We start from the raw sequence: 26,757 nt of genomic DNA, 5'->3' as shown, positions 1-26,757 counted from the left end.
TTATCTCCACAGAGCCTGCTTCTCTCAATTTCTCCCAAGGCGGGATTCAGTACCCGTCTCTGATCCACCCCAGTGACCCTGATGAGGAATAACTGTACGCGCACGGAAGATGGATAGAGGTTTCCCCTGAAAAGTGAAAGACGCGTAATCAGCGACCTACGTGAAGCCCCAGTTCCTGTGATTGGCCAGGAGTTTGAACCCGAGCCGCTTGGCGGGAGGCAGCCACCGTCATAACTGCGGCAGGTATTTACTGAAACACAACCTGTCGATTTTCATTACAAGCCTGGCAGCGTTTTCCACAATTTTCAAACACTGTACTACAACTGGTTTAAAAGAACTTCACGCTACTCGGAGTACGACCCGACGGTGCAGCAGACTTTTCGGATCGCGCCTTGGCCGGGAATCGAACCCCCGGGCCGGGTAACTGCTTGGGAAGCGGCTATGCCCGCCACGACACCACAGATGCCATGAAAAGCCCCATTGCGATGCCAGCACACGTGATGAACGCGGCACAGCACTTCATCTCATTTAAAGTAAGATGAATTGCCTGTTTATTAGAAGGTTCAGTCACCGAGACAAAAAGGGCAAACTTTTGGAAAGGATGACAATTGTTTGAAACGCTTTTGTTTCCTCCAGGTATAGGCACGACGTTCCCTGATGGTCTAGTGGCTAGGATTCGGCGCTTTCACCGCCGCGGCCCGGGTTCGATTCCCGGTCAGGGAATGCTGGCGTGGCATAGGATGAGTCGGTTGCCTGTATAGCCGCGCAAGTAATTTAGTCAAACAAGCCAAATTTGGAAGTGGGTGATCAGTGTTTGATTTACTTTTTGCTCCATCCCTCCCCACGCTCATGGATCCCTGGTGGTCTAGTGGCTAGGATTCGGCGCTCTCGCCGCGGCCCGGGTTCGATTCCCGGTCAGGGAACGCAGGAATGGCATGAGGTGAGTCGGCTGCGACAATAGCGATGCCAGTCGTTTAGTTTGTTAGCGGTGATCAGTGTATGGCTCCCTGAAGGTCCAGTGGCGAGTACTGGGCACTCTCACCGCCGCGGCCCGGGCTCGATTCCCAGTCAGGAAAGCTGGTCTTACCACTATCAGGCACTTGTGTGTGACCTCCCAAGGCACCATCCAATCCCCATCTGATGAGGAATAACTGTACGTACACAGAAGATGGATAGAGGTTTCCCCCGAAAAGTGAAAGGCGTGCAATCAGCGACCTAGGAGGTGCCCGAGTCCCTGTGGATCGGACAGGACTTTGAACCCCATCAGCTTGGCGGGAAGCAGCCACCATCACAACCGTGGCAAGTACTTACCGAAACACAACATGTCCGTTTTCATACAAGCCTCGCGTCGTTTTCCACGCTTTTGAAAGACCGCACTGCGAGTGATTTAACACAGCTTCACATTGCTCCTGAAGACAAGCTGACTGTTCTGCAGACTTTTCAGATCATGCATTGGCCGGGAATCGAACCCGGGTCAACTGCTTGGGAAGCAGCTATGCTCGCCACTATACCACCAATGCCATGGGAAGCCCCTTTGCAATGCCAGCACACACGATGGAGACGCAACAGCACGTGCACTGAAGTTCAGAAAGTCGACTATTTGTGAGTCCAGAATGCCATTTGCAAGCACTGCCCTCCTCCATTTCAGCAGTTTTCAAAAGCCGCGCAGCACACACGTTTTGGTTCAGTTCATCACCTTAAGAGCGCACGCCCATCTGATGACGGAAGGAACGGATAAAGGTTGAGGCCTCCGTAGTTGGCAGGATTCGAACCTGCGCGGGGAAACCCCAATGGATTTCTAGTCCATCGCCTTGACCACTCGGCCACAACTACCTCCCCTCCGCTTTTCAAAGGGTTGAGGCAACATTACAGATTTTAAAGGACCATGTTTACAGTGTCAGCCCAATTGGATTAAACAGGCTGCTGTGAATATGAGAGCAACCATAACTTGCACGCATGAAAATATCAGCCACAAACATGTTAAGCAGGACTGCCGCTAGATTTGAACCCTGTGAAAGGTCTTTTCCACGAGCACAAGTTTTGATCTAACATGACCTAATCTGTCTGTCTGTGTAAAATCAGGGAATTCTCAAATCTAGTGTGGTTGATAGCTTGACGCAAAGAGCCTGCGAGTGCTTCTTGTCGTTCACAGCAGAGAAAATGCAGTTTGTCATCAAGCCCAATCAAGTGGGCTGTCACACATAAGGGCTATTTAAAATACGATGAATTGCCTGCTTATTAGAAAGTTCAGTCACTGAGACAAAAAAGGCAAAGTTTGGGAGAGGGCGACAATTGTTTGATCCAGGTCTGTTTCCTCCAGTTGGGGGTAAGCGGCTCCCTGATGGTCTAGTGGCTAGGATTCGGCGCTCTCACCGCCGCGGCCCGGGTTCGATTCCCGGTCAGGGAAAGCTGAGGAGGCATGACGTGAGTTGGCTGCCTATATAGCGATGCCAGTAATTTAATCAAACCAGCCCAATTTTGTCGAGGGTGATCAGTCTTTGATTTCCCTTTGCGTCATCCTTTCTCACCTTCACAGCTCCCAAACGCTCTGGTGGCTAGTATTTGGCACTCTCGCCGCCGCGGCCGGGGCTGTATTCCCAGTCAGGGAAGCTGGTCTTACCACTATGATGCACCTGTTATCTCCACAGAGCCTGCTTCTCTCAATTTCTCCCAAGGCGGGATTCAGTACCCGTCTCTGATCCACCCCAGTGACCCTGATGAGGAATAACTGTACACGCACGGAAGATGGATAGAGGTTTCCCCTGAAAAGTGAAAGGCCAGGAGTTTGAACCCGAGCCGCTTGGCGGGAGGCAGCCACCGTCATAACTGCGGCAGGTATTTACTGAAACACAACCTGTCGATTTTCATTACAAGCCTGGCAGCGTTTTCCACAATTTTCAAACACTGTACTACAACTGGTTTAAAAGAACTTCACGCTACTCGGAGTACGACCCGACGGTGCAGCAGACTTTTCGGATCGCGCCTTGGCCGGGAATCGAACCCCCGGGCCGGGTAACTGCTTGGGAAGCGGCTATGCCCGCCACGACACCACAGATGCCATGAAAAGCCCCATTGCGATGCCAGCACACGTGATGAACGCGGCACAGCACTTCATCTCATTTAAAGTAAGATGAATTGCCTGTTTATTAGAAGGTTCAGTCACCGAGACAAAAAGGGCAAACTTTTGGAAAGGATGACAATTGTTTGAAACGCTTTTGTTTCCTCCAGGTATAGGCACGACGTTCCCTGATGGTCTAGTGGCTAGGATTCGGCGCTTTCACCGCCGCGGCCCGGGTTCGATTCCCGGTCAGGGAATGCTGGCGTGGCATAGGATGAGTCGGTTGCCTGTATAGCCGCGCAAGTAATTTAGTCAAACAAGCCAAATTTGGAAGTGGGTGATCAGTGTTTGATTTACTTTTTGCTCCATCCCTCCCCACGCTCATGGATCCCTGGTGGTCTAGTGGCTAGGATTCGGCGCTCTCACCGCCGCGGCCCGGGTTCGATTCCCGGTCAGGGAACGCAGGAATGGCATGAGGTGAGTCGGCTGCGACAATAGCGATGCCAGTCGTTTAGTTTGTTAGCGGTGATCAGTGTATGGCTCCCTGAAGGTCCAGTGGCGAGTACTGGGCACTCTCACCGCCGCGGCCCGGGCTCGATTCCCAGTCAGGAAAGCTGGTCTTACCACTATCAGGCACTTGTGTGTGACCTCCCAAGGCACCATCCAATCCCCATCTGATGAGGAATAACTGTACGTACACAGAAGATGGATAGAGGTTTCCCCCGAAAAGTGAAAGGCGTGCAATCAGCGACCTAGGAGGTGCCCGAGTCCCTGTGGATCGGACAGGACTTTGAACCCCATCAGCTTGGCGGGAAGCAGCCACCATCACAACCGTGGCAAGTACTTACCGAAACACAACATGTCCGTTTTCATACAAGCCTCGCGTCGTTTTCCACGCTTTTGAAAGACCGCACTGCGAGTGATTTAACACAGCTTCACATTGCTCCTGAAGACAAGCTGACTGTTCTGCAGACTTTTCAGATCATGCATTGGCCGGGAATCGAACCCGGGTCAACTGCTTGGGAAGCAGCTATGCTCGCCACTATACCACCAATGCCATGGGAAGCCCCTTTGCAATGCCAGCACACACGATGGAGACGCAACAGCACGTGCACTGAAGTTCAGAAAGTCGACTATTTGTGAGTCCAGAATGCCATTTGCAAGCACTGCCCTCCTCCATTTCAGCAGTTTTCAAAAGCCGCGCAGCACACACGTTTTGGTTCAGTTCATCACCTTAAGAGCGCACGCCCATCTGATGACGGAAGGAACGGATAAAGGTTGAGGCCTCCGTAGTTGGCAGGATTCGAACCTGCGCGGGGAAACCCCAATGGATTTCTAGTCCATCGCCTTGACCACTCGGCCACAACTACCTCCCCTCCGCTTTTCAAAGGGTTGAGGCAACATTACAGATTTTAAAGGACCATGTTTACAGTGTCAGCCCAATTGGATTAAACAGGCTGCTGTGAATATGAGAGCAACCATAACTTGCACGCATGAAAATATCAGCCACAAACATGTTAAGCAGGACTGCCGCTAGATTTGAACCCTGTGAAAGGTCTTTTCCACGAGCACAAGTTTTGATCTAACATGACCTAATCTGTCTGTCTGTGTAAAATCAGGGAATTCTCAAATCTAGTGTGGTTGATAGCTTGACGCAAAGAGCCTGCGAGTGCTTCTTGTCGTTCACAGCAGAGAAAATGCAGTTTGTCATCAAGCCCAATCAAGTGGGCTGTCACACATAAGGGCTATTTAAAATACGATGAATTGCCTGCTTATTAGAAAGTTCAGTCACTGAGACAAAAAAGGCAAAGTTTGGGAGAGGGCGACAATTGTTTGATCCAGGTCTGTTTCCTCCAGTTGGGGGTAAGCGGCTCCCTGATGGTCTAGTGGCTAGGATTCGGCGCTCTCACCGCCGCGGCCCGGGTTCGATTCCCGGTCAGGGAAAGCTGAGGAGGCATGACGTGAGTTGGCTGCCTATATAGCGATGCCAGTAATTTAATCAAACCAGCCCAATTTTGTCGAGGGTGATCAGTCTTTGATTTCCCTTTGCGTCATCCTTTCTCACCTTCACAGCTCCCAAACGCTCTGGTGGCTAGTATTTGGCACTCTCGCCGCCGCGGCCGGGGCTGTATTCCCAGTCAGGGAAGCTGGTCTTACCACTATGATGCACCTGTTATCTCCACAGAGCCTGCTTCTCTCAATTTCTCCCAAGGCGGGATTCAGTACCCGTCTCTGATCCACCCCAGTGACCCTGATGAGGAATAACTGTACACGCACGGAAGATGGATAGAGGTTTCCCCTGAAAAGTGAAAGGCCAGGAGTTTGAACCCGAGCCGCTTGGCGGGAGGCAGCCACCGTCATAACTGCGGCAGGTATTTACTGAAACACAACCTGTCGATTTTCATTACAAGCCTGGCAGCGTTTTCCACAATTTTCAAACACTGTACTACAACTGGTTTAAAAGAACTTCACGCTACTCGGAGTACGACCCGACGGTGCAGCAGACTTTTCGGATCGCGCCTTGGCCGGGAATCGAACCCCCGGGCCGGGTAACTGCTTGGGAAGCGGCTATGCCCGCCACGACACCACAGATGCCATGAAAAGCCCCATTGCGATGCCAGCACACGTGATGAACGCGGCACAGCACTTCATCTCATTTAAAGTAAGATGAATTGCCTGTTTATTAGAAGGTTCAGTCACCGAGACAAAAAGGGCAAACTTTTGGAAAGGATGACAATTGTTTGAAACGCTTTTGTTTCCTCCAGGTATAGGCACGACGTTCCCTGATGGTCTAGTGGCTAGGATTCGGCGCTTTCACCGCCGCGGCCCGGGTTCGATTCCCGGTCAGGGAATGCTGGCGTGGCATAGGATGAGTCGGTTGCCTGTATAGCCGCGCAAGTAATTTAGTCAAACAAGCCAAATTTGGAAGTGGGTGATCAGTGTTTGATTTACTTTTTGCTCCATCCCTCCCCACGCTCATGGATCCCTGGTGGTCTAGTGGCTAGGATTCGGCGCTCTCACCGCCGCGGCCCGGGTTCGATTCCCGGTCAGGGAACGCAGGAATGGCATGAGGTGAGTCGGCTGCGACAATAGCGATGCCAGTCGTTTAGTTTGTTAGCGGTGATCAGTGTATGGCTCCCTGAAGGTCCAGTGGCGAGTACTGGGCACTCTCACCGCCGCGGCCCGGGCTCGATTCCCAGTCAGGAAAGCTGGTCTTACCACTATCAGGCACTTGTGTGTGACCTCCCAAGGCACCATCCAATCCCCATCTGATGAGGAATAACTGTACGTACACAGAAGATGGATAGAGGTTTCCCCCGAAAAGTGAAAGGCGTGCAATCAGCGACCTAGGAGGTGCCCGAGTCCCTGTGGATCGGACAGGACTTTGAACCCCATCAGCTTGGCGGGAAGCAGCCACCATCACAACCGTGGCAAGTACTTACCGAAACACAACATGTCCGTTTTCATACAAGCCTCGCGTCGTTTTCCACGCTTTTGAAAGACCGCACTGCGAGTGATTTAACACAGCTTCACATTGCTCCTGAAGACAAGCTGACTGTTCTGCAGACTTTTCAGATCATGCATTGGCCGGGAATCGAACCCGGGTCAACTGCTTGGGAAGCAGCTATGCTCGCCACTATACCACCAATGCCATGGGAAGCCCCTTTGCAATGCCAGCACACACGATGGAGACGCAACAGCACGTGCACTGAAGTTCAGAAAGTCGACTATTTGTGAGTCCAGAATGCCATTTGCAAGCACTGCCCTCCTCCATTTCAGCAGTTTTCAAAAGCCGCGCAGCACACACGTTTTGGTTCAGTTCATCACCTTAAGAGCGCACGCCCATCTGATGAGGGAAGGAACGGATAAAGGTTGAGGCCTCCGTAGTTGGCAGGATTCGAACCTGCGCGGGGAAACCCCAATGGATTTCTAGTCCATCGCCTTGACCACTCGGCCACAACTACCTCCCCTCTGCTTTTCAAAGGGTTGAGGCAACATTACAGATTTTAAAGGACCATGTTTACAGTGTCAGCCCAATTGGATTAAACAGGCTGCTGTGAATATGAGAGCAACCATAACTTGCACGCATGAAAATATCAGCCACAAACATGTTAAGCAGGACTGCCGCTAGATTTGAACCCTGTGAAAGGTCTTTTCCACGAGCACAAGTTTTGATCTAACATGACCTAATCTGTCTGTCTGTGTAAAATCAGGGAATTCTCAAATCTAGTGTGGTTGATAGCTTGACGCAAAGAGCCTGCGAGTGCTTCTTGTCGTTCACAGCAGAGAAAATGCAGTTTGTCATCAAGCCCAATCAAGTGGGCTGTCACACATAAGGGCTATTTAAAATACGATGAATTGCCTGCTTATTAGAAAGTTCAGTCACTGAGACAAAAAAGGCAAAGTTTGGGAGAGGGCGACAATTGTTTGATCCAGGTCTGTTTCCTCCAGTTGGGGGTAAGCGGCTCCCTGATGGTCTAGTGGCTAGGATTCGGCGCTCTCACCGCCGCGGCCCGGGTTCGATTCCCGGTCAGGGAAAGCTGAGGAGGCATGACGTGAGTTGGCTGCCTATATAGCGATGCCAGTAATTTAATCAAACCAGCCCAATTTTGTCGAGGGTGATCAGTCTTTGATTTCCCTTTGCGTCATCCTTTCTCACCTTCACGGCTCCCAAACGCTCTGGTGGCTAGTATTTGGCACTCTCGCCGCCGCGGCCGGGGCTGTATTCCCAGTCAGGGAAGCTGGTCTTACCACTATGATGCACCTGTTATCTCCACAGAGCCTGCTTCTCTCAATTTCTCCCAAGGCGGGATTCAGTACCCGTCTCTGATCCACCCCAGTGACCCTGATGAGGAATAACTGTACGCGCACGGAAGATGGATAGAGGTTTCCCCTGAAAAGTGAAAGACGCGTAATCAGCGACCTACGTGAAGCCCCAGTTCCTGTGATTGGCCAGGAGTTTGAACCCGAGCCGCTTGGCGGGAGGCAGCCACCGTCATAACTGCGGCAGGTATTTACTGAAACACAACCTGTCGATTTTCATTACAAGCCTGGCAGCGTTTTCCACAATTTTCAAACACTGTACTACAACTGGTTTAAAAGAACTTCACGCTACTCGGAGTACGACCCGACGGTGCAGCAGACTTTTCGGATCGCGCCTTGGCCGGGAATCGAACCCCCGGGCCGGGGAACTGCTTGGGAAGCGGCTATGCCCGCCACGACACCACAGATGCCATGAAAAGCCCCATTGCGATGCCAGCACACGTGATGAACGCGGCACAGCACTTCATCTCATTTAAAGTAAGATGAATTGCCTGTTTATTAGAAGGTTCAGTCACCGAGACAAAAAGGGCAAACTTTTGGAAAGGATGACAATTGTTTGAAACGCTTTTGTTTCCTCCAGGTATAGGCACGACGTTCCCTGATGGTCTAGTGGCTAGGATTCGGCGCTTTCACCGCCGCGGCCCGGGTTCGATTCCCGGTCAGGGAATGCTGGCGTGGCATAGGATGAGTCGGTTGCCTGTATAGCCGCGCAAGTAATTTAGTCAAACAAGCCAAATTTGGAAGTGGGTGATCAGTGTTTGATTTACTTTTTGCTCCATCCCTCCCCACGCTCATGGATCCCTGGTGGTCTAGTGGCTAGGATTCGGCGCTCTCACCGCCGCGGCCCGGGTTCGATTCCCGGTCAGGGAACGCAGGAATGGCATGAGGTGAGTCGGCTGCGACAATAGCGATGCCAGTCGTTTAGTTTGTTAGCGGTGATCAGTGTATGGCTCCCTGAAGGTCCAGTGGCGAGTACTGGGCACTCTCACCGCCGCGGCCCGGGCTCGATTCCCAGTCAGGAAAGCTGGTCTTACCACTATCAGGCACTTGTGTGTGACCTCCCAAACCACCATCCAATCCCCATCTGATGAGGAATAACTGTACGTACACAGAAGATGGATAGAGGTTTCCCCCGAAAAGTGAAAGGCGTGCAATCAGCGACCTAGGAGGTGCCCGAGTCCCTGTGGATCGGACAGGACTTTGAACCCCATCAGCTTGGCGGGAAGCAGCCACCATCACAACCGTGGCAAGTACTTACCGAAACACAACATGTCCGTTTTCATACAAGCCTTGCGTCGTTTTCCACGCTTTTGAAAGACCGCACTGCGAGTGATTTAACACAGCTTCACATTGCTCCTGAAGACAAGCTGACTGTTCTGCAGACTTTTCAGATCATGCATTGGCCGGGAATCGAACCCGGGTCAACTGCTTGGGAAGCAGCTATGCTCGCCACTATACCACCAATGCCATGGGAAGCCCCTTTGCAATGCCAGCACACACGATGGAGACGCAACAGCACGTGCACTGAAGTTCAGAAAGTCGACTATTTGTGAGTCCAGAATGCCATTTGCAAGCACTGCCCTCCTCCATTTCAGCAGTTTCCAAAAGCCGCGCAGCACACACGTTTTGGTTCAGTTCATCACCTTAAGAGCGCACGCCCATCTGATGAGGGAAGGAACGGATAAAGGTTGAGGCCTCCGTAGTTGGCAGGATTCGAACCTGCGCGGGGAAACCCCAATGGATTTCTAGTCCATCGCCTTGACCACTCGGCCACAACTACCTCCCCACCGCTTTTCAAAGGGTTGAGGCAACATTACAGATTTTAAAGGACCATGTTTACAGTGTCAGCCCAATTGGATTAAACAGGCTGCTGTGAATATGAGAGCAACCATAACTTGCACGCATGAAAATATCAGCCACAAACATGTTAAGCAGGACTGCCGCTAGATTTGAACCCTGTGAAAGGTCTTTTCCACGAGCACAAGTTTTGATCTAACATGACCTAATCTGTCTGTCTGTGTAAAATCAGGGAATTCTCAAATCTAGTGTGGTTGATAGCTTGACGCAAAGAGCCTGCGAGTGCTTCTTGTCGTTCACAGCAGAGAAAATGCAGTTTGTCATCAAGCCCAATCAAGTGGGCTGTCACACATAAGGGCTATTTAAAATACGATGAATTGCCTGCTTATTAGAAAGTTCAGTCACTGAGACAAAAAAGGCAAAGTTTGGGAGAGGGCGACAATTGTTTGATCCAGGTCTGTTTCCTCCAGTTGGGGGTAAGCGGCTCCCTGATGGTCTAGTGGCTAGGATTCGGCGCTCTCACCGCCGCGGCCCGGGTTCGATTCCCGGTCAGGGAAAGCTGAGGAGGCATGACGTGAGTTGGCTGCCTATATAGCGATGCCAGTAATTTAATCAAACCAGCCCAATTTTGTCGAGGGTGATCAGTCTTTGATTTCCCTTTGCGTCATCCTTTCTCACCTTCACGGCTCCCAAACGCTCTGGTGGCTAGTATTTGGCACTCTCGCCGCCGCGGCCGGGGCTGTATTCCCAGTCAGGGAAGCTGGTCTTACCACTATGATGCACCTGTTATCTCCACAGAGCCTGCTTCTCTCAATTTCTCCCAAGGCGGGATTCAGTACCCGTCTCTGATCCACCCCAGTGACCCTGATGAGGAATAACTGTACGCGCACGGAAGATGGATAGAGGTTTCCCCTGAAAAGTGAAAGACGCGTAATCAGCGACCTACGTGAAGCCCCAGTTCCTGTGATTGGCCAGGAGTTTGAACCCGAGCCGCTTGGCGGGAGGCAGCCACCGTCATAACTGCGGCAGGTATTTACTGAAACACAACCTGTCGATTTTCATTACAAGCCTGGCAGCGTTTTCCACAATTTTCAAACACTGTACTACAACTGGTTTAAAAGAACTTCACGCTACTCGGAGTACGACCCGACGGTGCAGCAGACTTTTCGGATCGCGCCTTGGCCGGGAATCGAACCCCCGGGCCGGGGAACTGCTTGGGAAGCGGCTATGCCCGCCACGACACCACAGATGCCATGAAAAGCCCCATTGCGATGCCAGCACACGTGATGAACGCGGCACAGCACTTCATCTCATTTAAAGTAAGATGAATTGCCTGTTTATTAGAAGGTTCAGTCACCGAGACAAAAAGGGCAAACTTTTGGAAAGGATGACAATTGTTTGAAACGCTTTTGTTTCCTCCAGGTATAGGCACGACGTTCCCTGATGGTCTAGTGGCTAGGATTCGGCGCTTTCACCGCCGCGGCCCGGGTTCGATTCCCGGTCAGGGAATGCTGGCGTGGCATAGGATGAGTCGGTTGCCTGTATAGCCGCGCAAGTAATTTAGTCAAACAAGCCAAATTTGGAAGTGGGTGATCAGTGTTTGATTTACTTTTTGCTCCATCCCTCCCCACGCTCATGGATCCCTGGTGGTCTAGTGGCTAGGATTCGGCGCTCTCACCGCCGCGGCCCGGGTTCGATTCCCGGTCAGGGAACGCAGGAATGGCATGAGGTGAGTCGGCTGCGACAATAGCGATGCCAGTCGTTTAGTTTGTTAGCGGTGATCAGTGTATGGCTCCCTGAAGGTCCAGTGGCGAGTACTGGGCACTCTCACCGCCGCGGCCCGGGCTCGATTCCCAGTCAGGAAAGCTGGTCTTACCACTATCAGGCACTTGTGTGTGACCTCCCAAACCACCATCCAATCCCCATCTGATGAGGAATAACTGTACGTACACAGAAGATGGATAGAGGTTTCCCCCGAAAAGTGAAAGGCGTGCAATCAGCGACCTAGGAGGTGCCCGAGTCCCTGTGGATCGGACAGGACTTTGAACCCCATCAGCTTGGCGGGAAGCAGCCACCATCACAACCGTGGCAAGTACTTACCGAAACACAACATGTCCGTTTTCATACAAGCCTTGCGTCGTTTTCCACGCTTTTGAAAGACCGCACTGCGAGTGATTTAACACAGCTTCACATTGCTCCTGAAGACAAGCTGACTGTTCTGCAGACTTTTCAGATCATGCATTGGCCGGGAATCGAACCCGGGTCAACTGCTTGGGAAGCAGCTATGCTCGCCACTATACCACCAATGCCATGGGAAGCCCCTTTGCAATGCCAGCACACACGATGGAGACGCAACAGCACGTGCACTGAAGTTCAGAAAGTCGACTATTTGTGAGTCCAGAATGCCATTTGCAAGCACTGCCCTCCTCCATTTCAGCAGTTTCCAAAAGCCGCGCAGCACACACGTTTTGGTTCAGTTCATCACCTTAAGAGCGCACGCCCATCTGATGAGGGAAGGAACGGATAAAGGTTGAGGCCTCCGTAGTTGGCAGGATTCGAACCTGCGCGGGGAAACCCCAATGGATTTCTAGTCCATCGCCTTGACCACTCGGCCACAACTACCTCCCCACCGCTTTTCAAAGGGTTGAGGCAACATTACAGATTTTAAAGGACCATGTTTACAGTGTCAGCCCAATTGGATTAAACAGGCTGCTGTGAATATGAGAGCAACCATAACTTGCACGCATGAAAATATCAGCCACAAACATGTTAAGCAGGACTGCCGCTAGATTTGAACCCTGTGAAAGGTCTTTTCCACGAGCACAAGTTTTGATCTAACATGACCTAATCTGTCTGTCTGTGTAAAATCAGGGAATTCTCAAATCTAGTGTGGTTGATAGCTTGACGCAAAGAGCCTGCGAGTGCTTCTTGTCGTTCACAGCAGAGAAAATGCAGTTTGTCATCAAGCCCAATCAAGTGGGCTGTCACACATAAGGGCTATTTAAAATACGATGAATTGCCTGCTTATTAGAAAGTTCAGTCACTGAGACAAAAAAGGCAAAGTTTGGGAGAGGGCGACAATTGTTTGATCCAGGTCTGTTTCCTCCAGTTGGGGGTAAGCGGCTCCCTGATGGTCTAGTGGCTAGGATTCGGCGCTCTCACCGCCGCGGCCCGGGTTCGATTCCCGGTCAGGGAAAGCTGAGGAGGCATGACGTGAGTTGGCTGCCTATATAGCGATGCCAGTAATTTAATCAAACCAGCCCAATTTTGTCGAGGGTGATCAGTCTTTGATTTCCCTTTGCGTCATCCTTTCTCACCTTCACGGCTCCCAAACGCTCTGGTGGCTAGTATTTGGCACTCTCGCCGCCGCGGCCGGGGCTGTATTCCCAGTCAGGGAAGCTGGTCTTACCACTATGATGCACCTGTTATCTCCACAGAGCCTGCTTCTCTCAATTTCTCCCAAGGCGGGATTCAGTACCCGTCTCTGATCCACCCCAGTGACCCTGATGAGGAATAACTGTACGCGCACGGAAGATGGATAGAGGTTTCCCCTGAAAAGTGAAAGACGCGTAATCAGCGACCTACGTGAAGCCCCAGTTCCTGTGATTGGCCAGGAGTTTGAACCCGAGCCGCTTGGCGGGAGGCAGCCACCGTCATAACTGCGGCAGGTATTTACTGAAACACAACCTGTCGATTTTCATTACAAGCCTGGCAGCGTTTTCCACAATTTTCAAACACTGTACTACAACTGGTTTAAAAGAACTTCACGCTACTCGGAGTACGACCCGACGGTGCAGCAGACTTTTCGGATCGCGCCTTGGCCGGGAATCGAACCCCCGGGCCGGGGAACTGCTTGGGAAGCGGCTATGCCCGCCACGACACCACAGATGCCATGAAAAGCCCCATTGCGATGCCAGCACACGTGATGAACGCGGCACAGCACTTCATCTCATTTAAAGTAAGATGAATTGCCTGTTTATTAGAAGGTTCAGTCACCGAGACAAAAAGGGCAAACTTTTGGAAAGGATGACAATTGTTTGAAACGCTTTTGTTTCCTCCAGGTATAGGCACGACGTTCCCTGATGGTCTAGTGGCTAGGATTCGGCGCTTTCACCGCCGCGGCCCGGGTTCGATTCCCGGTCAGGGAATGCTGGCGTGGCATAGGATGAGTCGGTTGCCTGTATAGCCGCGCAAGTAATTTAGTCAAACAAGCCAAATTTGGAAGTGGGTGATCAGTGTTTGATTTACTTTTTGCTCCATCCCTCCCCACGCTCATGGATCCCTGGTGGTCTAGTGGCTAGGATTCGGCGCTCTCACCGCCGCGGCCCGGGTTCGATTCCCGGTCAGGGAACGCAGGAATGGCATGAGGTGAGTCGGCTGCGACAATAGCGATGCCAGTCGTTTAGTTTGTTAGCGGTGATCAGTGTATGGCTCCCTGAAGGTCCAGTGGCGAGTACTGGGCACTCTCACCGCCGCGGCCCGGGCTCGATTCCCAGTCAGGAAAGCTGGTCTTACCACTATCAGGCACTTGTGTGTGACCTCCCAAACCACCATCCAATCCCCATCTGATGAGGAATAACTGTACGTACACAGAAGATGGATAGAGGTTTCCCCCGAAAAGTGAAAGGCGTGCAATCAGCGACCTAGGAGGTGCCCGAGTCCCTGTGGATCGGACAGGACTTTGAACCCCATCAGCTTGGCGGGAAGCAGCCACCATCACAACCGTGGCAAGTACTTACCGAAACACAACATGTCCGTTTTCATACAAGCCTTGCGTCGTTTTCCACGCTTTTGAAAGACCGCACTGCGAGTGATTTAACACAGCTTCACATTGCTCCTGAAGACAAGCTGACTGTTCTGCAGACTTTTCAGATCATGCATTGGCCGGGAATCGAACCCGGGTCAACTGCTTGGGAAGCAGCTATGCTCGCCACTATACCACCAATGCCATGGGAAGCCCCTTTGCAATGCCAGCACACACGATGGAGACGCAACAGCACGTGCACTGAAGTTCAGAAAGTCGACTATTTGTGAGTCCAGAATGCCATTTGCAAGCACTGCCCTCCTCCATTTCAGCAGTTTTCAAAAGCCGCGCAGCACACACGTTTTGGTTCAGTTCATCACCTTAAGAGCGCACGCCCATCTGATGAGGGAAGGAACGGATAAAGGTTGAGGCCTCCGTAGTTGGCAGGATTCGAACCTGCGCGGGGAAACCCCAATGGATTTCTAGTCCATCGCCTTGACCACTCGGCCACAACTACCTCCCCTCCGCTTTTCAAAGGGTTGAGGCAACATTACAGATTTTAAAGGACCATGTTTACAGTGTCAGCCCAATTGGATTAAACAGGCTGCTGTGAATATGAGAGCAACCATAACTTGCACGCATGAAAATATCAGCCACAAACATGTTAAGCAGGACTGCCGCTAGATTTGAACCCTGTGAAAGGTCTTTTCCACGAGCACAAGTTTTGATCTAACATGACCTAATCTGTCTGTCTGTGTAAAATCAGGGAATTCTCAAATCTAGTGTGGTTGATAGCTTGACGCAAAGAGCCTGCGAGTGCTTCTTGTCGTTCACAGCAGAGAAAATGCAGTTTGTCATCAAGCCCAATCAAGTGGGCTGTCACACATAAGGGCTATTTAAAATACGATGAATTGCCTGCTTATTAGAAAGTTCAGTCACTGAGACAAAAAAGGCAAAGTTTGGGAGAGGGCGACAATTGTTTGATCCAGGTCTGTTTCCTCCAGTTGGGGGTAAGCGGCTCCCTGATGGTCTAGTGGCTAGGATTCGGCGCTCTCACCGCCGCGGCCCGGGTTCGATTCCCGGTCAGGGAAAGCTGAGGAGGCATGACGTGAGTTGGCTGCCTATATAGCGATGCCAGTAATTTAATCAAACCAGCCCAATTTTGTCGAGGGTGATCAGTCTTTGATTTCCCTTTGCGTCATCCTTTCTCACCTTCACGGCTCCCAAACGCTCTGGTGGCTAGTATTTGGCACTCTCGCCGCCGCGGCCGGGGCTGTATTCCCAGTCAGGGAAGCTGGTCTTACCACTATGATGCACCTGTTATCTCCACAGAGCCTGCTTCTCTCAATTTCTCCCAAGGCGGGATTCAGTACCCGTCTCTGATCCACCCCAGTGACCCTGATGAGGAATAACTGTACGCGCACGGAAGATGGATAGAGGTTTCCCCTGAAAAGTGAAAGACGCGTAATCAGCGACCTACGTGAAGCCCCAGTTCCTGTGATTGGCCAGGAGTTTGAACCCGAGCCGCTTGGCGGGAGGCAGCCACCGTCATAACTGCGGCAGGTATTTACTGAAACACAACCTGTCGATTTTCATTACAAGCCTGGCAGCGTTTTCCACAATTTTCAAACACTGTACTACAACTGGTTTAAAAGAACTTCACGCTACTCGGAGTACGACCCGACGGTGCAGCAGACTTTTCGGATCGCGCCTTGGCCGGGAATCGAACCCCCGGGCCAGGTAACTGCTTGGGAAGCGGCTATGCCCGCCACGACACCACAGATGCCATGAAAAGCCCCATTGCGATGCCAGCACACGTGATGAACGCGGCACAGCACTTCATCTCATTTAAAGTAAGATGAATTGCCTGTTTATTAGAAGGTTCAGTCACCGAGACAAAAAGGGCAAACTTTTGGAAAGGATGACAATTGTTTGAAACGCTTTTGTTTCCTCCAGGTATAGGCACGACGTTCCCTGATGGTCTAGTGGCTAGGATTCGGCGCTTTCACCGCCGCGGCCCGGGTTCGATTCCCGGTCAGGGAATGCTGGCGTGGCATAGGATGAGTCGGTTGCCTGTATAGCCGCGCAAGTAATTTAGTCAAACAAGCCAAATTTGGAAGTGGGTGATCAGTGTTTGATTTACTTTTTGCTCCATCCCTCCCCACGCTCATGTATCCCTGGTGGTCTAGTGGCTAGGATTCGGCGCTCTCACCGCCGCGGCCCGGGTTCGATTCCCGGTCAGGGAACGCAGGAATGGCATGAGGTGAGTCGGCTGCGACAATAGCGATGCCGGTCGTTTAGTTTGTTAGCGGTGATCAGTGTATGGCTCCCTGAAGGTCCAGTGGCGAGTTCTGGGCACTCTCACCGCCGCGGCCCGGGCTCGATTCCCAGTCAGGAAAGCTGGTCTTACCACTATCAGGCACTTGTGTGTGACCTCCCAAGGCACCATCCAATCCCCATCTGATGAGGAATAACTGTACGTACACAGAAGATGGATAGAGGTTTCCCCCGAAAAGTGAAAGGCGTGCAATCAGCGACCTAGGAGGTGCCCGAGTCCCTGTGGATCGGACAGGACTTTGAACCCCATCAGCTTGGCGGGAAGCAGCCACCATCACAACCGTGGCAAGTACTTACCGAAACACAACATGTCCGTTTTCATACAAGCCTCGCGTCGTTTTCCACGCTTTTGAAAGACCGCACTGCGAGTGATTTAACACAGCTTCACATTGCTCCTGAAGACAAGCTGACTGTTCTGCAGACTTTTCAGATCATGCATTGGCCGGGAATCGAACCCGGGTCAACTGCTTGGGAAGCAGCTATGCTCGCCACTATACCACCAACGCCATGGGAAGCCCCTTTGCAATGCCAGCACACACGATGGAGACGCAACAGCACGTGCACTGAAGTTCAGAAAGTCGACTATTTGTGAGTCCAGAATGCCATTTGCAAGCACTGCCCTCCTCCATTTCAGCAGTTTTCAAAAGCCGCACAGCACACACGTTTTGGTTCAGTTCATCACCTTAAGAGCGCACGCCCATCTGATGACGGAAGGAACGGATAAAGGTTGAGGCCTCCGTAGTTGGCAGGATTCGAACCTGCGCGGGGAAACCCCAATGGATTTCTAGTCCATCGCCTTGACCACTCGGCCACAACTATCTCCCCTCCGCTTTTCAAAGGGTTGAGGCAACATTACAGATTTTAAAGGACCATGTTTACAGTGTCAGCCCAATTGGATTAAACAGGCTGCTGTGAATATGAGAGCAACCATAACTTGCACGCATGAAAATATCAGCCACAAACATGTTAAGCAGGACTGCCGCTAGATTTGAACCCTGTGAAAGGTCTTTTCCACGAGCACAAGTTTTGATCTAACATGACCTAATCTGTCTGTCTGTGTAAAATCAGGGAATTCTCAAATCTAGTGTGGTTGATAGCTTGACGCAAAGAGCCTGCGAGTGCTTCTTGTCGTTCACAGCAGAGAAAATGCAGTTTGTCATCAAGCCCAATCAAGTGGGCTGTCACACATAAGGGCTATTTAAAATACGATGAATTGCCTGCTTATTAGAAAGTTCAGTCACTGAGACAAAAAAGGCAAAGTTTGGGAGAGGGCGACAATTGTTTGATCCAGGTCTGTTTCCTCCAGTTGGGGGTAAGCGGCTCCCTGATGGTCTAGTGGCTAGGATTCGGCGCTCTCACCGCCGCGGCCCGGGTTCGATTCCCGGTCAGGGAAAGCTGAGGAGGCATGACGTGAGTTGGCTGCCTATATAGCGATGCCAGTAATTTAATCAAACCAGCCCAATTTTGTCGAGGGTGATCAGTCTTTGATTTCCCTTTGCGTCATCCTTTCTCACCTTCACGGCTCCCAAACGCTCTGGTGGCTAGTATTTGGCACTCTCGCCGCCGCGGCCGGGGCTGTATTCCCAGTCAGGGAAGCTGGTCTTACCACTATGATGCACCTGTTATCTCCACAGAGCCTGCTTCTCTCAATTTCTCCCAAGGCGGGATTCAGTACCCGTCTCTGATCCACCCCAGTGACCCTGATGAGGAATAACTGTACGCGCACGGAAGATGGATAGAGGTTTCCCCTGAAAAGTGAAAGACGCGTAATCAGCGACCTACGTGAAGCCCCAGTTCCTGTGATTGGCCAGGAGTTTGAACCCGAGCCGCTTGGCGGGAGGCAGCCACCGTCATAACTGCGGCAGGTATTTACTGAAACACAACCTGTCGATTTTCATTACAAGCCTGGCAGCGTTTTCCACAATTTTCAAACACTGTACTACAACTGGTTTAAAAGAACTTCACGCTACTCGGAGTACGACCCGACGGTGCAGCAGACTTTTCGGATCGCGCCTTGGCCGGGAATCGAACCCCCGGGCCGGGGAACTGCTTGGGAAGCGGCTATGCCCGCCACGACACCACAGATGCCATGAAAAGCCCCATTGCGATGCCAGCACACGTGATGAACGCGGCACAGCACTTCATCTCATTTAAAGTAAGATGAATTGCCTGTTTATTAGAAGGTTCAGTCACCGAGACAAAAAGGGCAAACTTTTGGAAAGGATGACAATTGTTTGAAACGCTTTTGTTTCCTCCAGGTATAGGCACGACGTTCCCTGATGGTCTAGTGGCTAGGATTCGGCGCTTTCACCGCCGCGGCCCGGGTTCGATTCCCGGTCAGGGAATGCTGGCGTGGCATAGGATGAGTCGGTTGCCTGTATAGCCGCGCAAGTAATTTAGTCAAACAAGCCAAATTTGGAAGTGGGTGATCAGTGTTTGATTTACTTTTTGCTCCATCCCTCCCCACGCTCATGGATCCCTGGTGGTCTAGTGGCTAGGATTCGGCGCTCTCACCGCCGCGGCCCGGGTTCGATTCCCGGTCAGGGAACGCAGGAATGGCATGAGGTGAGTCGGCTGCGACAATAGCGATGCCAGTCGTTTAGTTTGTTAGCGGTGATCAGTGTATGGCTCCCTGAAGGTCCAGTGGCGAGTACTGGGCACTCTCACCGCCGCGGCCCGGGCTCGATTCCCAGTCAGGAAAGCTGGTCTTACCACTATCAGGCACTTGTGTGTGACCTCCCAAACCACCATCCAATCCCCATCTGATGAGGAATAACTGTACGTACACAGAAGATGGATAGAGGTTTCCCCCGAAAAGTGAAAGGCGTGCAATCAGCGACCTAGGAGGTGCCCGAGTCCCTGTGGATCGGACAGGACTTTGAACCCCATCAGCTTGGCGGGAAGCAGCCACCATCACAACCGTGGCAAGTACTTACCGAAACACAACATGTCCGTTTTCATACAAGCCTCGCGTCGTTTTCCACGCTTTTGAAAGACCGCACTGCGAGTGATTTAACACAGCTTCACATTGCTCCTGAAGACAAGCTGACTGTTCTGCAGACTTTTCAGATCATGCATTGGCCGGGAATCGAACCCGGGTCAACTGCTTGGGAAGCAGCTATGCTCGCCACTATACCACCAATGCCATGGGAAGCCCCTTTGCAATGCCAGCACACACGATGGAGACGCAACAGCACGTGCACTGAAGTTCAGAAAGTCGACTATTTGTGAGTCCAGAATGCCATTTGCAAGCACTGCCCTCCTCCATTTCAGCAGTTTTCAAAAGCCGCGCAGCACACACGTTTTGGTTCAGTTCATCACCTTAAGAGCGCACGCCCATCTGATGAGGGAAGGAACGGATAAAGGTTGAGGCCTCCGTAGTTGGCAGGATTCGAACCTGCGCGGGGAAACCCCAATGGATTTCTAGTCCATCGCCTTGACCACTCGGCCACAACTACCTCCCCTCTGCTTTTCAAAGGGTTGAGGCAACATTACAGATTTTAAAGGACCATGTTTACAGTGTCAGCCCAATTGGATTAAACAGGCTGCTGTGAATATGAGAGCAACCATAACTTGCACGCATGAAAATATCAGCCACAAACATGTTAAGCAGGACTGCCGCTAGATTTGAACCCTGTGAAAGGTCTTTTCCACGAGCACAAGTTTTGATCTAACATGACCTAATCTGTCTGTCTGTGTAAAATCAGGGAATTCTCAAATCTAGTGTGGTTGATAGCTTGACGCAAAGAGCCTGCGAGTGCTTCTTGTCGTTCACAGCAGAGAAAATGCAGTTTGTCATCAAGCCCAATCAAGTGGGCTGTCACACATAAGGGCTATTTAAAATACGATGAATTGCCTGCTTATTAGAAAGTTCAGTCACTGAGACAAAAAAGGCAAAGTTTGGGAGAGGGCGACAATTGTTTGATCCAGGTCTGTTTCCTCCAGTTGGGGGTAAGCGGCTCCCTGATGGTCTAGTGGCTAGGATTCGGCGCTCTCACCGCCGCGGCCCGGGTTCGATTCCCGGTCAGGGAAAGCTGAGGAGGCATGACGTGAGTTGGCTGCCTATATAGCGATGCCAGTAATTTAATCAAACCAGCCCAATTTTGTCGAGGGTGATCAGTCTTTGATTTCCCTTTGCGTCATCCTTTCTCACCTTCACGGCTCCCAAACGCTCTGGTGGCTAGTATTTGGCACTCTCGCCGCCGCGGCCGGGGCTGTATTCCCAGTCAGGGAAGCTGGTCTTACCACTATGATGCACCTGTTATCTCCACAGAGCCTGCTTCTCTCAATTTCTCCCAAGGCGGGATTCAGTACCCGTCTCTGATCCACCCCAGTGACCCTGATGAGGAATAACTGTACGCGCACGGAAGATGGATAGAGGTTTCCCCTGAAAAGTGAAAGACGCGTAATCAGCGACCTACGTGAAGCCCCAGTTCCTGTGATTGGCCAGGAGTTTGAACCCGAGCCGCTTGGCGGGAGGCAGCCACCGTCATAACTGCGGCAGGTATTTACTGAAACACAACCTGTTGATTTTCATTACAAGCCTGGCAGCGTTTTCCACAATTTTCAAACACTGTACTACAACTGGTTTAAAAGAACTTCACGCTACTCGGAGTACGACCCGACGGTGCAGCAGACTTTTCGGATCGCGCCTTGGCCGGGAATCGAACCCCCGGGCCAGGTAACTGCTTGGGAAGCGGCTATGCCCGCCACGACACCACAGATGCCATGAAAAGCCCCATTGCGATGCCAGCACACGTGATGAACGCGGCACAGCACTTCATCTCATTTAAAGTAAGATGAATTGCCTGTTTATTAGAAGGTTCAGTCACCGAGACAAAAAGGGCAAACTTTTGGAAAGGATGACAATTGTTTGAAACGCTTTTGTTTCCTCCAGGTATAGGCACGACGTTCCCTGATGGTCTAGTGGCTAGGATTCGGCGCTTTCACCGCCGCGGCCCGGGTTCGATTCCCGGTCAGGGAATGCTGGCGTGGCATAGGATGAGTCGGTTGCCTGTATAGCCGCGCAAGTAATTTAGTCAAACAAGCCAAATTTGGAAGTGGGTGATCAGTGTTTGATTTACTTTTTGCTCCATCCCTCCCCACGCTCATGTATCCCTGGTGGTCTAGTGGCTAGGATTCGGTGCTCTCACCGCCGCGGCCCGGGTTCGATTCCCGGTCAGGGAACGCAGGAATGGCATGAGGTGAGTCGGCTGCGACAATAGCGATGCCGGTCGTTTAGTTTGTTAGCGGTGATCAGTGTATGGCTCCCTGAAGGTCCAGTGGCGAGTTCTGGGCACTCTCACCGCCGCGGCCCGGGCTCGATTCCCAGTCAGGAAAGCTGGTCTTACCACTATCAGGCACTTGTGTGTGACCTCCCAAGGCACCATCCAATCCCCATCTGATGAGGAATAACTGTACGTACACAGAAGATGGATAGAGGTTTCCCCCGAAAAGTGAAAGGCGTGCAATCAGCGACCTAGGAGGTGCCCGAGTCCCTGTGGATCGGACAGGACTTTGAACCCCATCAGCTTGGCGGGAAGCAGCCACCATCACAACCGTGGCAAGTACTTACCGAAACACAACATGTCCGTTTTCATACAAGCCTCGCGTCGTTTTCCACGCTTTTGAAAGACCGCACTGCGAGTGATTTAACACAGCTTCACATTGCTCCTGAAGACAAGCTGACTGTTCTGCAGACTTTTCAGATCATGCATTGGCCGGGAATCGAACCCGGGTCAACTGCTTGGGAAGCAGCTATGCTCGCCACTATACCACCAACGCCATGGGAAGCCCCTTTGCAATGCCAGCACACACGATGGAGACGCAACAGCACGTGCACTGAAGTTCAGAAAGTCGACTATTTGTGAGTCCAGAATGCCATTTGCAAGCACTGCCCTCCTCCATTTCAGCAGTTTTCAAAAGCCGCACAGCACACACGTTTTGGTTCAGTTCATCACCTTAAGAGCGCACGCCCATCTGATGACGGAAGGAACGGATAAAGGTTGAGGCCTCCGTAGTTGGCAGGATTCGAACCTGCGCGGGGAAACCCCAATGGATTTCTAGTCCATCGCCTTGACCACTCGGCCACAACTATCTCCCCTCCGCTTTTCAAAGGGTTGAGGCAACATTACAGATTTTAAAGGACCATGTTTACAGTGTCAGCCCAATTGGATTAAACAGGCTGCTGTGAATATGAGAGCAACCATAACTTGCACGCATGAAAATATCAGCCACAAACATGTTAAGCAGGACTGCCGCTAGATTTGAACCCTGTGAAAGGTCTTTTCCACGAGCACAAGTTTTGATCTAACATGACCTAATCTGTCTGTCTGTGTAAAATCAGGGAATTCTCAAATCTAGTGTGGTTGATAGCTTGACGCAAAGAGCCTGCGAGTGCTTCTTGTCGTTCACAGCAGAGAAAATGCAGTTTGTCATCAAGCCCAATCAAGTGGGCTGTCACACATAAGGGCTATTTAAAATACGATGAATTGCCTGCTTATTAGAAAGTTCAGTCACTGAGACAAAAAAGGCAAAGTTTGGGAGAGGGCGACAATTGTTTGATCCAGGTCTGTTTCCTCCAGTTGGGGGTAAGCGGCTCCCTGATGGTCTAGTGGCTAGGATTCGGCGCTCTCACCGCCGCGGCCCGGGTTCGATTCCCGGTCAGGGAAAGCTGAGGAGGCATGACGTGAGTTGGCTGCCTATATAGCGATGCCAGTAATTTAATCAAACCAGCCCAATTTTGTCGAGGGTGATCAGTCTTTGATTTCCCTTTGCGTCATCCTTTCTCACCTTCACGGCTCCCAAACGCTCTGGTGGCTAGTATTTGGCACTCTCGCCGCCGCGGCCGGGGCTGTATTCCCAGTCAGGGAAGCTGGTCTTACCACTATAATGCACCTGTTATCTCCACAGAGCCTGCTTTTCTCAATTTCTCCCAAGGCGGGATTCAGTACCCGTCTCTGATCCACCCCAGTGACCCTGATGAGGAATAACTGTACGCGCACGGAAGATGGATAGAGGTTTCCCCTGAAAAGTGAAAGACGCGTAATCAGCGACCTACGTGAAGCCCCAGTTCCTGTGATTGGCCAGGAGTTTGAACCCGAGCCGCTTGGCGGGAGGCAGCCACCGTCATAACTGCGGCAGGTATTTACTGAAACACAACCTGTCGATTTTCATTACAAGCCTGGCAGCGTTTTCCACAATTTTCAAACACTGTACTACAACTGGTTTAAAAGAACTTCACGCTACTCGGAGTACGACCCGACGGTGCAGCAGACTTTTCGGATCGCGCCTTGGCCGGGAATCGAACCCCCGGGCCGGGGAACTGCTTGGGAAGCGGCTATGCCCGCCACGACACCACAGATGCCATGAAAAGCCCCATTGCGATGCCAGCACACGTGATGAACGCGGCACAGCACTTCATCTCATTTAAAGTAAGATGAATTGCCTGTTTATTAGAAGGTTCAGTCACCGAGACAAAAAGGGCAAACTTTTGGAAAGGATGACAATTGTTTGAAACGCTTTTGTTTCCTCCAGGTATAGGCACGACGTTCCCTGATGGTCTAGTGGCTAGGATTCGGCGCTTTCACCGCCGCGGCCCGGGTTCGATTCCCGGTCAGGGAATGCTGGCGTGGCATAGGATGAGTCGGTTGCCTGTATAGCCGCGCAAGTAATTTAGTCAAACAAGCCAAATTTGGAAGTGGGTGATCAGTGTTTGATTTACTTTTTGCTCCATCCCTCCCCACGCTCATGGATCCCTGGTGGTCTAGTGGCTAGGATTCGGCGCTCTCACCGCCGCGGCCCGGGTTCGATTCCCGGTCAGGGAACGCAGGAATGGCATGAGGTGAGTCGGCTGCGACAATAGCGATGCCAGTCGTTTAGTTTGTTAGCGGTGATCAGTGTATGGCTCCCTGAAGGTCCAGTGGCGAGTACTGGGCACTCTCACCGCCGCGGCCCGGGCTCGATTCCCAGTCAGGAAAGCTGGTCTTACCACTATCAGGCACTTGTGTGTGACCTCCCAAGGCACCATCCAATCCCCATCTGATGAGGAATAACTGTACGTACACAGAAGATGGATAGAGGTTTCCCCCGAAAAGTGAAAGGCGTGCAATCAGCGACCTAGGAGGTGCCCGAGTCCCTGTGGATCGGACAGGACTTTGAACCCCATCAGCTTGGCGGGAAGCAGCCACCATCACAACCGTGGCAAGTACTTACCGAAACACAACATGTCCGTTTTCATACAAGCCTCGCGTCGTTTTCCACGCTTTTGAAAGACCGCACTGCGAGTGATTTAACACAGCTTCACATTGCTCCTGAAGACAAGCTGACTGTTCTGCAGACTTTTCAGATCATGCATTGGCCGGGAATCGAACCCGGGTCAACTGCTTGGGAAGCAGCTATGCTCGCCACTATACCACCAACGCCATGGGAAGCCCCTTTGCAATGCCAGCACACACGATGGAGACGCAACAGCACGTGCACTGAAGTTCAGAAAGTCGACTATTTGTGAGTCCAGAATGCCATTTGCAAGCACTGCCCTCCTCCATTTCAGCAGTTTTCAAAAGCCGCACAGCACACACGTTTTGGTTCAGTTCATCACCTTAAGAGCGCACGCCCATCTGATGACGGAAGGAACGGATAAAGGTTGAGGCCTCCGTAGTTGGCAGGATTCGAACCTGCGCGGGGAAACCCCAATGGATTTCTAGTCCATCGCCTTGACCACTCGGCCACAACTATCTCCCCTCCGCTTTTCAAAGGGTTGAGGCAACATTACAGATTTTAAAGGACCATGTTTACAGTGTCAGCCCAATTGGATTAAACAGGCTGCTGTGAATATGAGAGCAACCATAACTTGCACGCATGAAAATATCAGCCACAAACATGTTAAGCAGGACTGCCGCTAGATTTGAACCCTGTGAAAGGTCTTTTCCACGAGCACAAGTTTTGATCTAACATGACCTAATCTGTCTGTCTGTGTAAAATCAGGGAATTCTCAAATCTAGTGTGGTTGATAGCTTGACGCAAAGAGCCTGCGAGTGCTTCTTGTCGTTCACAGCAGAGAAAATGCAGTTTGTCATCAAGCCCAATCAAGTGGGCTGTCACACATAAGGGCTATTTAAAATACGATGAATTGCCTGCTTATTAGAAAGTTCAGTCACTGAGACAAAAAAGGCAAAGTTTGGGAGAGGGCGACAATTGTTTGATCCAGGTCTGTTTCCTCCAGTTGGGGGTAAGCGGCTCCCTGATGGTCTAGTGGCTAGGATTCGGCGCTCTCACCGCCGCGGCCCGGGTTCGATTCCCGGTCAGGGAAAGCTGAGGAGGCATGACGTGAGTTGGCTGCCTATATAGCGATGCCAGTAATTTAATCAAACCAGCCCAATTTTGTCGAGGGTGATCAGTCTTTGATTTCCCTTTGCGTCATCCTTTCTCACCTTCACGGCTCCCAAACGCTCTGGTGGCTAGTATTTGGCACTCTCGCCGCCGCGGCCGGGGCTGTATTCCCAGTCAGGGAAGCTGGTCTTACCACTATGATGCACCTGTTATCTCCACAGAGCCTGCTTTTCTCAATTTCTCCCAAGGCGGGATTCAGTACCCGTCTCTGATCCACCCCAGTGACCCTGATGAGGAATAACTGTACGCGCACGGAAGATGGATAGAGGTTTCCCCTGAAAAGTGAAAGACGCGTAATCAGCGACCTACGTGAAGCCCCAGTTCCTGTGATTGGCCAGGAGTTTGAACCCGAGCCGCTTGGCGGGAGGCAGCCACCGTCATAACTGCGGCAGGTATTTACTGAAACACAACCTGTCGATTTTCATTACAAGCCTGGCAGCGTTTTCCACAATTTTCAAACACTGTACTACAACTGGTTTAAAAGAACTTCACGCTACTCGGAGTACGACCCGACGGTGCAGCAGACTTTTCGGATCGCGCCTTGGCCGGGAATCGAACCCCCGGGCCGGGGAACTGCTTGGGAAGCGGCTATGCCCGCCACGACACC

At 51.6% G+C, this 26,757-nt stretch overlaps 49 non-coding genes across 49 annotated transcripts; 29 read left to right on the top strand and 20 right to left on the bottom strand.

Annotated features, from left to right (window-relative positions):
• The first annotated feature begins 651 nt into the window (after positions 1-651).
• Positions 652-723, top strand: trnae-uuc. The gene has a single exon. It is a non-coding gene; the product is annotated as a tRNA-Glu (tRNA).
• A 725-nt stretch (positions 724-1,448) lies between these two features.
• trnag-ccc lies at positions 1,449-1,520 on the bottom strand. The gene has a single exon. It is a non-coding gene; the product is annotated as a tRNA-Gly (tRNA).
• A 231-nt stretch (positions 1,521-1,751) lies between these two features.
• Positions 1,752-1,833, bottom strand: trnas-aga. Its single transcript has one exon. It is a non-coding gene; the product is annotated as a tRNA-Ser (tRNA).
• A 502-nt stretch (positions 1,834-2,335) lies between these two features.
• trnae-cuc lies at positions 2,336-2,407 on the top strand. Its single transcript has one exon. It is a non-coding gene; the product is annotated as a tRNA-Glu (tRNA).
• An 836-nt stretch (positions 2,408-3,243) lies between these two features.
• Positions 3,244-3,315, top strand: trnae-uuc. Its single transcript has one exon. It is a non-coding gene; the product is annotated as a tRNA-Glu (tRNA).
• Positions 3,316-3,446: 131 nt separating this feature from the next.
• Positions 3,447-3,518, top strand: trnae-cuc. The gene has a single exon. It is a non-coding gene; the product is annotated as a tRNA-Glu (tRNA).
• A 525-nt stretch (positions 3,519-4,043) lies between these two features.
• On the bottom strand, positions 4,044-4,115 carry trnag-ccc. The gene has a single exon. It is a non-coding gene; the product is annotated as a tRNA-Gly (tRNA).
• A 231-nt stretch (positions 4,116-4,346) lies between these two features.
• On the bottom strand, positions 4,347-4,428 carry trnas-aga. The gene has a single exon. It is a non-coding gene; the product is annotated as a tRNA-Ser (tRNA).
• A 502-nt stretch (positions 4,429-4,930) lies between these two features.
• trnae-cuc lies at positions 4,931-5,002 on the top strand. Its single transcript has one exon. It is a non-coding gene; the product is annotated as a tRNA-Glu (tRNA).
• An 836-nt stretch (positions 5,003-5,838) lies between these two features.
• On the top strand, positions 5,839-5,910 carry trnae-uuc. The gene has a single exon. It is a non-coding gene; the product is annotated as a tRNA-Glu (tRNA).
• Positions 5,911-6,041: 131 nt separating this feature from the next.
• Positions 6,042-6,113, top strand: trnae-cuc. The gene has a single exon. It is a non-coding gene; the product is annotated as a tRNA-Glu (tRNA).
• A 525-nt stretch (positions 6,114-6,638) lies between these two features.
• trnag-ccc lies at positions 6,639-6,710 on the bottom strand. The gene has a single exon. It is a non-coding gene; the product is annotated as a tRNA-Gly (tRNA).
• A 231-nt stretch (positions 6,711-6,941) lies between these two features.
• On the bottom strand, positions 6,942-7,023 carry trnas-aga. Its single transcript has one exon. It is a non-coding gene; the product is annotated as a tRNA-Ser (tRNA).
• Positions 7,024-7,525: 502 nt separating this feature from the next.
• trnae-cuc lies at positions 7,526-7,597 on the top strand. The gene has a single exon. It is a non-coding gene; the product is annotated as a tRNA-Glu (tRNA).
• An 880-nt stretch (positions 7,598-8,477) lies between these two features.
• On the top strand, positions 8,478-8,549 carry trnae-uuc. Its single transcript has one exon. It is a non-coding gene; the product is annotated as a tRNA-Glu (tRNA).
• A 131-nt stretch (positions 8,550-8,680) lies between these two features.
• On the top strand, positions 8,681-8,752 carry trnae-cuc. The gene has a single exon. It is a non-coding gene; the product is annotated as a tRNA-Glu (tRNA).
• Positions 8,753-9,277: 525 nt separating this feature from the next.
• trnag-ccc lies at positions 9,278-9,349 on the bottom strand. Its single transcript has one exon. It is a non-coding gene; the product is annotated as a tRNA-Gly (tRNA).
• Positions 9,350-9,580: 231 nt separating this feature from the next.
• Positions 9,581-9,662, bottom strand: trnas-aga. The gene has a single exon. It is a non-coding gene; the product is annotated as a tRNA-Ser (tRNA).
• Positions 9,663-10,164: 502 nt separating this feature from the next.
• trnae-cuc lies at positions 10,165-10,236 on the top strand. The gene has a single exon. It is a non-coding gene; the product is annotated as a tRNA-Glu (tRNA).
• An 880-nt stretch (positions 10,237-11,116) lies between these two features.
• On the top strand, positions 11,117-11,188 carry trnae-uuc. Its single transcript has one exon. It is a non-coding gene; the product is annotated as a tRNA-Glu (tRNA).
• Positions 11,189-11,319: 131 nt separating this feature from the next.
• trnae-cuc lies at positions 11,320-11,391 on the top strand. The gene has a single exon. It is a non-coding gene; the product is annotated as a tRNA-Glu (tRNA).
• Positions 11,392-11,916: 525 nt separating this feature from the next.
• trnag-ccc lies at positions 11,917-11,988 on the bottom strand. The gene has a single exon. It is a non-coding gene; the product is annotated as a tRNA-Gly (tRNA).
• A 231-nt stretch (positions 11,989-12,219) lies between these two features.
• On the bottom strand, positions 12,220-12,301 carry trnas-aga. Its single transcript has one exon. It is a non-coding gene; the product is annotated as a tRNA-Ser (tRNA).
• A 502-nt stretch (positions 12,302-12,803) lies between these two features.
• Positions 12,804-12,875, top strand: trnae-cuc. Its single transcript has one exon. It is a non-coding gene; the product is annotated as a tRNA-Glu (tRNA).
• An 880-nt stretch (positions 12,876-13,755) lies between these two features.
• trnae-uuc lies at positions 13,756-13,827 on the top strand. Its single transcript has one exon. It is a non-coding gene; the product is annotated as a tRNA-Glu (tRNA).
• Positions 13,828-13,958: 131 nt separating this feature from the next.
• Positions 13,959-14,030, top strand: trnae-cuc. Its single transcript has one exon. It is a non-coding gene; the product is annotated as a tRNA-Glu (tRNA).
• A 525-nt stretch (positions 14,031-14,555) lies between these two features.
• Positions 14,556-14,627, bottom strand: trnag-ccc. Its single transcript has one exon. It is a non-coding gene; the product is annotated as a tRNA-Gly (tRNA).
• Positions 14,628-14,858: 231 nt separating this feature from the next.
• Positions 14,859-14,940, bottom strand: trnas-aga. Its single transcript has one exon. It is a non-coding gene; the product is annotated as a tRNA-Ser (tRNA).
• A 502-nt stretch (positions 14,941-15,442) lies between these two features.
• trnae-cuc lies at positions 15,443-15,514 on the top strand. Its single transcript has one exon. It is a non-coding gene; the product is annotated as a tRNA-Glu (tRNA).
• Positions 15,515-16,394: 880 nt separating this feature from the next.
• On the top strand, positions 16,395-16,466 carry trnae-uuc. The gene has a single exon. It is a non-coding gene; the product is annotated as a tRNA-Glu (tRNA).
• A 131-nt stretch (positions 16,467-16,597) lies between these two features.
• Positions 16,598-16,669, top strand: trnae-cuc. The gene has a single exon. It is a non-coding gene; the product is annotated as a tRNA-Glu (tRNA).
• Positions 16,670-17,194: 525 nt separating this feature from the next.
• On the bottom strand, positions 17,195-17,266 carry trnag-ccc. Its single transcript has one exon. It is a non-coding gene; the product is annotated as a tRNA-Gly (tRNA).
• Positions 17,267-17,497: 231 nt separating this feature from the next.
• On the bottom strand, positions 17,498-17,579 carry trnas-aga. Its single transcript has one exon. It is a non-coding gene; the product is annotated as a tRNA-Ser (tRNA).
• A 502-nt stretch (positions 17,580-18,081) lies between these two features.
• On the top strand, positions 18,082-18,153 carry trnae-cuc. Its single transcript has one exon. It is a non-coding gene; the product is annotated as a tRNA-Glu (tRNA).
• An 880-nt stretch (positions 18,154-19,033) lies between these two features.
• On the top strand, positions 19,034-19,105 carry trnae-uuc. Its single transcript has one exon. It is a non-coding gene; the product is annotated as a tRNA-Glu (tRNA).
• A 131-nt stretch (positions 19,106-19,236) lies between these two features.
• On the top strand, positions 19,237-19,308 carry trnae-cuc. The gene has a single exon. It is a non-coding gene; the product is annotated as a tRNA-Glu (tRNA).
• Positions 19,309-19,833: 525 nt separating this feature from the next.
• trnag-ccc lies at positions 19,834-19,905 on the bottom strand. Its single transcript has one exon. It is a non-coding gene; the product is annotated as a tRNA-Gly (tRNA).
• Positions 19,906-20,136: 231 nt separating this feature from the next.
• Positions 20,137-20,218, bottom strand: trnas-aga. The gene has a single exon. It is a non-coding gene; the product is annotated as a tRNA-Ser (tRNA).
• Positions 20,219-20,720: 502 nt separating this feature from the next.
• Positions 20,721-20,792, top strand: trnae-cuc. The gene has a single exon. It is a non-coding gene; the product is annotated as a tRNA-Glu (tRNA).
• Positions 20,793-21,672: 880 nt separating this feature from the next.
• On the top strand, positions 21,673-21,744 carry trnae-uuc. The gene has a single exon. It is a non-coding gene; the product is annotated as a tRNA-Glu (tRNA).
• A 131-nt stretch (positions 21,745-21,875) lies between these two features.
• trnae-cuc lies at positions 21,876-21,947 on the top strand. The gene has a single exon. It is a non-coding gene; the product is annotated as a tRNA-Glu (tRNA).
• Positions 21,948-22,472: 525 nt separating this feature from the next.
• On the bottom strand, positions 22,473-22,544 carry trnag-ccc. Its single transcript has one exon. It is a non-coding gene; the product is annotated as a tRNA-Gly (tRNA).
• Positions 22,545-22,775: 231 nt separating this feature from the next.
• On the bottom strand, positions 22,776-22,857 carry trnas-aga. The gene has a single exon. It is a non-coding gene; the product is annotated as a tRNA-Ser (tRNA).
• A 502-nt stretch (positions 22,858-23,359) lies between these two features.
• trnae-cuc lies at positions 23,360-23,431 on the top strand. Its single transcript has one exon. It is a non-coding gene; the product is annotated as a tRNA-Glu (tRNA).
• Positions 23,432-24,311: 880 nt separating this feature from the next.
• trnae-uuc lies at positions 24,312-24,383 on the top strand. The gene has a single exon. It is a non-coding gene; the product is annotated as a tRNA-Glu (tRNA).
• Positions 24,384-24,514: 131 nt separating this feature from the next.
• Positions 24,515-24,586, top strand: trnae-cuc. The gene has a single exon. It is a non-coding gene; the product is annotated as a tRNA-Glu (tRNA).
• A 525-nt stretch (positions 24,587-25,111) lies between these two features.
• On the bottom strand, positions 25,112-25,183 carry trnag-ccc. Its single transcript has one exon. It is a non-coding gene; the product is annotated as a tRNA-Gly (tRNA).
• Positions 25,184-25,414: 231 nt separating this feature from the next.
• On the bottom strand, positions 25,415-25,496 carry trnas-aga. The gene has a single exon. It is a non-coding gene; the product is annotated as a tRNA-Ser (tRNA).
• A 502-nt stretch (positions 25,497-25,998) lies between these two features.
• trnae-cuc lies at positions 25,999-26,070 on the top strand. Its single transcript has one exon. It is a non-coding gene; the product is annotated as a tRNA-Glu (tRNA).
• The last annotated feature ends 687 nt before the right edge of the window (positions 26,071-26,757 follow it).

The sequence above is a fragment of the Thunnus maccoyii genome, chromosome 23 (genome assembly GCF_910596095.1).
Source record: "Thunnus maccoyii chromosome 23, fThuMac1.1, whole genome shotgun sequence".
NCBI classification, from domain to species: domain Eukaryota; kingdom Metazoa; phylum Chordata; class Actinopteri; order Scombriformes; family Scombridae; genus Thunnus; species Thunnus maccoyii.
The sequence above is the reverse complement of the archived record's forward strand: the minus strand, read 5'-3'. Positions and strand labels throughout refer to the sequence as shown.